At 42.4% G+C, this 8,364-nt stretch overlaps 1 protein-coding gene across 3 annotated transcripts in view; it reads left to right on the top strand.

Annotated features, from left to right (window-relative positions):
- Positions 1-1,545: 1,545 nt before the first annotated feature.
- Positions 1,546-8,364, top strand: part of mbtps1 (membrane-bound transcription factor peptidase, site 1) — a 139,673-nt gene continuing 132,854 nt past the window's right edge. For all 3 annotated transcript variants that reach the window (XM_043707205.1, XM_043707204.1, XM_043707203.1), the window contains exon 1: positions 1,546-1,645. The gene's annotated coding sequence lies outside the window, so the exon portion shown is untranslated. The remainder of the gene's footprint in view (positions 1,646-8,364) is intronic.

Raw genomic sequence — 8,364 nt, 5'->3', positions numbered from 1 at the left:
TGGAATTAGATCAATCAATATTTCGTCAAATGATAACATATACTCAAGTGGCTGGATGGCTTATTCCTACTCCAGTGCTCCATATGATTCCATGATCACTATTGATATTATGCAATTGACAGTGCAACTGTAGTTTTCATTTTGGTTAGTCTTGGAAGTCAGAATGTTAGGGCTTAGATAGGATTTTTAGGCTATGGAAATGCAGTTAGCATATTATGAGTCAGACCAACAAATCCTTAGAGTTAATGGAGAACATAATACTGTCCACATTTCAAACCTGAAATAAAAACATAATGTGGATAACACTTGGTGATTTTAGCAGCATAGGTGAAGAGAGTAGAATTAATGTTTCATGTCCTCAGCTCTTACCAGTACTAATCAAACCTTAACTATTTTGACACTGATAAATGATTTGGATGCGAGCATAAGAGGTACAGTTCATAGGTTTGCAGATGACACCAAAATTGGAGGTGTAGTGGACAGCGAAGAGGGTTACCTCAGATGGCTGTACAGGACATTGGTTAGGCCACTGTTGGAATATTGCATGCAATTCTGGTCTCCTTCCTATCGGAAAGATGTTGTGAAATTTGAAAGGGTTTAAAAAAGATTTACAAGGATGTTGCCAGGGTTGGAGAATTTGAGCTATAGGGAGAGGCTGAACAGGCTGGGTCTGTTTTCCCTGGAGTGTCTGAAGCTGAGGGGTGACCTTATAGAGGTTTACAAAATTATGAGGGGCATGGATAGGATAAATAGGCAAAGTCTTTTCCCTGGGGTCGAGGAGTAGAGGGCATAGGTTTAGGGTGAGAGGGGAAAGATATAAAAGAGACGTATGGGGCAACGTTTTCTCACAGAGAGTGGTACATGTATGGAATGAGCTGCCAGAGGAAGTGGTGGAGGCTGGTACAATTGCATCATTTAAGAGGCATTTGGATGTGTATATGAAGAGGAAGGGTTTGGAGGGATATCGTTTGGGCGCTGGCAGGTGAGACTAGATTGGGTTGGGATATCTGGTCGGCATGGACGGGTTGGACCGAAGGGTCTGTTTCCATGCTGTACATCTCTATGACTCTATGATGCTGCCAGATCTGTTGAGCATTTCCAACATTTTCGATTTTCTTCCCAGAATGAAAGGTTTGGGGGTCATGCAGATAGGGGGAATATTTGTGCATTCCGATTGTGTAATATTCGAGGTGACGTCCTTGTGGGTGCTCTGGCGAGAAACCAGTTAAACCAAATGCTCATGTTTCATCCAGGAGCAACGCTGCAGGAGGTCGGCTCGTGTTGGGTTCCACACACTGCCATAGCGCCCCCTGCGACAGCAACGGGAACTACTCACCCCCGCGGTGCTCCGCCCCCCTCCGGCCTTCGTACCCTGACGGTCTGACGGTCACCCGGCGTTGATTGGTCGCCGCCGCTGTCAATCGGGCTTTGCCCTGGCCGCGGTTGGCCCTCTCGGCTGTCAGTCGGTCAGGCCGGCCGGAGGACCCCGCCCACCCACTCAGGTTTGGGAGAAGGGGGAAGCTGTGGGGGCGGTCTTCAACCCGGAGGCTGTGTCTGCGCACGGCGGCGGCGAGGCGAGGCGAAGTGAAGTGAAGTGAAGTGGGGCCAGGCCAAGCCAGCAGCTGGACGTGAACTCGGAGAGCGGGTTGGTATCATCGCGTCGAACCCCATTTTGTGAACGGCGGTCGGGCAGGGATGGAGCTGGCCGGTGGGGGGGTAAAAGAGGGCCTGACTCCCGGCCTCGAGTGAAAGGACTGCAGGCCCCAGAGCCAGCTCTGGCGGAGCCGGGGGCTTGCGCTGAGAAGCTCAGCGTGTCTCCAAGCAGCCGCTGTAAGAACCCCGTGCCCTGGAGTCCCTGACAGTGGCTGAAAGGGAAAGGGTCCCTCACTGGGAAGTCTGATCAACTTCTTGTTTACTCACAGGGTCGATCTGCTCACCACATTATCTTCACAGCTGCTCTTGTGATTTGTTACAGTACTTCCTGTACTGTCACCTCGTGTGTTTTTATAAACAAATTGATTTGTTGTCCCAATCTTGTAGAACGTGCATTTGTTTTATTGTTATGGAAAAAGTGGAGGGCATTACAATATTTCACTTTCTTTTTGGTGTTACCTTTGCTCTGTACCAGAGCCGTGGAAGTCCCCAGTGGTCCTCTGGGATTATGGTGACTTTGACAGCGCAGAAAAAGCCCTTTGGGGCGTTGAGACTACCACCTAACTATTCTAATCCACTTGCCATGTGTGCCTTAGCATTGCAAGTGTACCTAAATACTACAAAAATGTTATGGGATTTCAGCCTCTTACCCAGTCTTGCCCCTTTCAGGTGGTGAGTTTGAGATTCCCACCACCTTCATCACGTCCCTGGTGAGCCTCCCGTCTCTTACCTTAAATCTACAGTAATTCCTCAGTATCCATGAGGGTTAGTTATTGAGAATACCTATAAATGATTCAATTTGTGAGTATGTAGCTCACGAGTTTTTAAAAAAAAGTGTTAAAAATTGTGGATATGTAAGTTTTGCCTGCAGATGTTGAATTTTGTTGATTTTTTTTGGCGCGGATAGACGAATTCATGATTTTGTGGATACCAAGGATTTACTATATGCCCCAGTCAGTGATCCTTCCAGCAAGGGGATAGGTTCCTTCTCATTGACCCTATCCGTATCCCTCTTAATTTTTTACATCTCAATCTCATCTTCTCCTTCCATGTTCTCTGTACAAAGGAAACCAACCCCTGTCTACAAGTTGTGGAGGCTAGATTACTGAAGGCATTTAAAGGTGAAATGGATTTTTGAAATAATAAAGAACTGAGGAGTGAGGATTGCAGTGTGTGCTTCTCACAGAGCTTTAAGTTTGTTTTTTTATTTTGATTGGGTTGATGCCTGTATTTACGCCTGCATCAGATAATGTAAACTTGGATTGGTTGACCTGTCCTAAATTTCCAAGTGTACCTACAGTTGAAACTGTTACATTGCAAATGCTTACCACAGCTGGAATTACAATGGCAGATGTTGATGCATTGCAATAAATATAGTTGTTTTTGATTTCAATTTTAGTTAAATTCTATAGCATAATTGCAGCTGTGTCATTGTGAAAAAATAATTGATTTCTGAAAGCCATTGTTCAATCTGAAATCTAGATATTATGGGGTGAATGAAAAGTTAAACTGTATTGCATTTTAAGAAATTAAATTAAATTTTTGAACGTGTATCTAGAATAAAAAATCAACAAGATAGAGCCAACTGTGGCTGACAGAACGAGGGAAGTGAAATTATAGCACTGCTATTCAAGAAGAGAGAACAAACTATAGGACAGTTAGCCTGATGGCAGTTTTTGGCAAGATACTGAAATCTATTAAAGAAATGCATAGAATCCCTATTGTGTAGACAGAGGCCATATTGCCCACTGAGTTTGCACTGACCCTCCGAAAAGCATTCCACCCATACCTGTAACCCCGCATTTACCATGGCTAATTCACCTTAAACATGTATTTAAAATCATATGATCAGACATAACCAATGGTTTTGTGAAAGGTAAATTGTTTTTGACAAATTTAATATTTTTTATAAGCTGTAGAATGTGGTGTATAAAAAGGGAACTGTAGAGACCTTGTACTTGAATTTTTAAAAATATTTGATCTGATGAAACATTAAGATGAGGGCTAATAAAATTGGATGCTGTTATATTAGCATGGAAGAATGTTGGTTAATGGAAAGAAAGCACAGATTAGAGGTAAATGCAGCATTTTTAAATTGACAGGCTATAATAAGTGGAATTCTGCAAGGATCAGCACTAAGGTCTCACTTACTGAAAATATTTTTTACTGACTTCGATGAAGAGAGAGTAATTTATGAAGGATGCAAAGTTAGATGGGAGTTTAAGCTGAGAGGAGGACACCTAGTTACAGAGGTTCCCCAATTTATAACATCTGACTTACTGACGTGATCGCACGCAGGTGTTTAACTTTAATAACTTGACATACAAAAACTTTCTTTACTTACATATGGTTCCTTTTACGTTGTCCTGCATTGTGATCCAGCTCGTGTACAAATCAACTTGCAAACAGACTCTCGAACAGAACCCCTTCAAAACTTGGGAACTGCCTATAAATCAGTTCAAGTGAATGGGTGACAAGGAGGACTATAATTTGAAAAGTGAGGGTTTATTTTCTTTGGTAGTAAGAATAGAAAATCAATATTTTTAAAAGCATGGAACTTACAAATGCTTATGTTAAGAGAGGCTTGAGTATATTCACATAAGGAATGCAGCAGGTTTATATCCACGCAGAGCAAACCATTTGGAGGTAAATGGCAAGTTGGCCTTTATTGCAATGGAATTAGAGGATAAGAATGAAGAAATCTTATTGCAGTTGTATAAGGATTTGATGAGAGCACATTGGAGTACTGTTTGCACTTTCGATTTCCATATTTGAGGATATATTAGTATTGAAACCTGGAACATCAAGAGCTTACTAGGTTGGTCTCTTGAATGGAGGAGGGTTATGCTGCAATGAAATGCTGAGTAAATTGACCCTACACACTCTGCAGTTTAGGAAAATGAAGAGGAAGGTGGATATGTCACTAGACTAGTCCTACATAAAGCTCAGATAAGTAGGATGGGGATGTAGGTTCAAATTGTACTATAGAAGATGAATAATTGAATGCAATTAAAAACCTAGAAAATGAGAGGTTATCTCATTGAAACATACAGGGATTCGATGGGCTAAATGATTAGACACATTGCTTCCCTGGTTGGGCAATCGGGAACATGGGCCCCAGCCTCAGGATAAGAGTTCAATTATTCAGGACTGATGTGAGTGATTTCTTTATTTCAGCTTGTGAATGTTTAGAATTGTCTGCAGAAGTTCTGTGTGTACTCAAGATTAAGGTTGAGATTTTTAAAAAAAATCTCAAACATCGAAGGATTTGGGTAACATGCATAGAAGTCAAGTTTTGGCCAAGAATCAGTCATAATCATATTAAACGTTGAAATTTAATGTGAGGATGCATTGAACAAATTATTCCAGTGATGACACTTATTGCTGTTAAATGCACAAGTAAACTGGTAAAACCTGATTGATCACATGTCAAACTCTGTCAATAGTTCAATTCAGTTTTCATGGCTTAAATGGCACTCAGAATCTCCCCGAGCCCACTTCAATGGTGTGCCATGTTTATCTGTTATTTGTGTACTAATGCTGATCATTTGTCGAGAGTGTTGTGGTGAAAGAGCACAGCAAGTCAGGCAGCATCCGAGAAGCATGAGAATCGATGCTTCGGCCATAAGCCCTTCATTAGAAATGCTGATCATTTGTTATTTTTGAGCTTGAGTAATAACTCAAAACTCCCATTTCATCTCTAATCCTGCCCTCCTGAACATACTCAGTTATCAATTTTGCCACCATTACTGATTGCCATCGAGTTTTTCCAATTTATTTATTCTCTGGATGTTGCCATTTCTGATTAGTTAATGCCCATCCATGATTGCATTTGAGAAGGTGACAGGGAGTCACCTATTGAATTGCTGAAGTTCATGTGGTGCATGTACATCCACAGTGTTGTCAGGAAGGGAGTTTAGGATTTTAACTCAGTAACAATAAAGATTGGTGATATACAGGATGCCCTCATTTAAAATTGGGTTATATTCCTGAAAATCATGACCCGTGAATTGGGTACTGAGGATAAGTTTTGCTCAAAAGCCAGTGAAAATATTGAAATACTATGCCATACATACACAGCATTGTATTCCTAGTTGAAAAAACTTGACAGACAAATGAGGAAAGCTTCAGTGAAGAAAGTGGGTTTTTCTGTTGGAAGACATATCTTTTTAACAAATCTACAGTACAGGTACAATACAACTCAGCTATTGTACCTGCTTAGGCAAATTATTGTGGAGTACAATACAGCAGAGAATTCTTCTAAGAAAACAGCCCACGCCAGTTTCTTTATTAGTATAGGTATGAACAGCAGGGAATTTTTGGAAAACTAAGCACAGAACTATTTTTAAAACACATGATCTTCACCAGTAGGGTACAGACACAATGATGCTAACTCTAGCAAAACATTCAGGGAAACTTGCTGTTGATGTGATTTTGTGAGAACCATGATTACATGAGATGTGACAAGGAAATAAGGAATATTAAAATGACTCTTGAAATGAGCAAAGATAAAAAAGAAATAATGTCAAAGTGAAAAAGTTTCAAAAGGGGAGACATAAAACAAGGACTCCCCATAAAGCCAAATCAGGATGTAGTGTGGTTTGCGCACAAAACTTGACTGGTGGCAGTATTCCTTTGTACCTCTTGTTTTTGTCCTTCAAGATGCCAGTTTAGAAAGAGCTTTTGTAGGAACCTGGACCAGGTGCTATACTGCCTCATGTCGGCAGTGGATGGGTTGCCAGTCAAGTGAGCTGCTTTGTCCTACATGATATTCAGCCTCTCGAGTATTGAAACTGTACTTGTCCAAGGAACTAAAGAGTATTCCAATCCCTATTTGACTTAGTACCGTGTGGATATAGAGCAGGCATTCAGTATTCAAGAATTGTCTGGGCCCTAAGCTTTGGAGTTTCCTCCCTGAACTCCAGACTCCTTTTAAGATGTTCCTTTCAAATCCACCTCTTTGATCAAGCTGTTGACTATTAACCCTGTAATGTTGTTGATGTGTCTCGGTGTCAAACTTTGATGGATAATGATCTTATGAAGTATCCTGCGTTGTTTCACTGAGCCCCTGCCCTAGCACCCCCCACACCCCCCTTGTTGCACTAAATAAAAACCGAAAGAACCACAGATGTTGTAAATCAGAAATAAAAGCCGAAGTTGCTGGACAAGCTCAGCAGGTCTAACAGCATCTGAAAATAAATCAGAGTTAATGTTTTGGGTCTGGTGACCCTTCCTCAGAACTGAGGACTTCTTATTGTACTCTTCACTCTGACCCCATAATATGCCACACAATACTGGTGGTTGTTCACTGCAATTATAGAGTCATAGAGATGTAAAACATGGAAACAGACCCTTCGGTCCAACCCATCTATGCCGACCAGATATCCCAACCCAATCTAGTCCCACCTGCCAGCACCCAGCCCATATCCCTCCAAACCCTTCCTATTTATATACCCATCCAAATGCCTCTTAACTGTTGCAATTGTACCAGCCTCCACGACTTCCTCAGGCAGCTCATTCCATACATGTACCATCCACTGTGTGAAAAAGTTGTCCCTTTGGTCTCTTTTATTTCTTTCCCCTCTCACCCTAAACCTATGCCCTCTGGTTCTGGACTCCCCCACCCCAAGGAAAAGACTTTTTCTATTTATCCTATCCATGCCCCTCATGATTTTGTAAACCTCTATAAGGTCACTCCTCAGTCTCTGACGCTGCAGGGAAAACAGCCCCAGCCTGTTCAGCCTCTCCCTATAGCTCAAATCCTCCAACCCTGGCAACACCCTTTTAAATCTTTACTGAACCCTATCAAGTTTCACAACATCTTTCCGATAGGAAGGAGACCAGAATTGCATGCGCTATTCCAACAGTGGCCTAACCAATGTCCTGTACAGCTGCAACATGACCTCCCAACTCCTGTACTCAATGCTCTGACCAATAAAAGAAAGCATACCAAACGCCTTCTTCACTATCGTATCTACCTGCGACTCCACTTTCAATGAGCTATGAACCTGCACTCCAAAATCTCTTTGTTCAGCAACATTCTCGAGGACCTCACCATTAAGTACATAAGTCCTGCTAAGATTTGCTTTCCCAAAATGCAGCACCTCACATTTATCTGAATTAAACTCCATCTGCCACTTCTCAGCCCATTGGCCCATCTGGTTCAGATCCTGTTGTAATCTGAGCAAACCTTTTTTTTAGATTACTTACAGTGTGGAAACAGGTCCTTCAGCACAACAAGTCCACACTGACCTGCCGAAGCGCAACCCACCCAGACCCATTCCCCTACATTTACCCCTTCACCTAACACTGTGGGCAATTCACCTAACCTGCACATTCTTGGCTTGTGGGAGGAAACCAGAGCACCTGGAGGAAACCCACGCAGACACGGGGAGAACGTGCAAACTCCACACAGAGAGTCGCCTGAGGCAGGAATTGAACCTTGGTCTCTGGCGCTGTGAGGCAGCAGTGCTAACCACTGTGTCACTGTGTCACCCACCTTCTTCGCTATCCACTACACCTCCAATTTTGGTGTCATCTGCAAACTTACTAAATGTATCTCTTATGCTCGCATCTAAATCATTTATGTAAATAACAAAAAGTAGAGGACCCAGCACCGATCCTTGTGGCACTCCACTTGTCACAGGCCTCCAGTCTGAAAAACAACCCTCAACCACCACCCTCTGTCTTCTACCTTTGAGCCAGTTCTGT

Source organism: Chiloscyllium plagiosum, chromosome 17 (assembly GCF_004010195.1).
Source record: "Chiloscyllium plagiosum isolate BGI_BamShark_2017 chromosome 17, ASM401019v2, whole genome shotgun sequence".
In the NCBI taxonomy this organism is placed as follows: Eukaryota; Metazoa; Chordata; class Chondrichthyes; order Orectolobiformes; family Hemiscylliidae; genus Chiloscyllium; species Chiloscyllium plagiosum.
The sequence above is the reverse complement of the archived record's forward strand: the minus strand, read 5'-3'. Positions and strand labels throughout refer to the sequence as shown.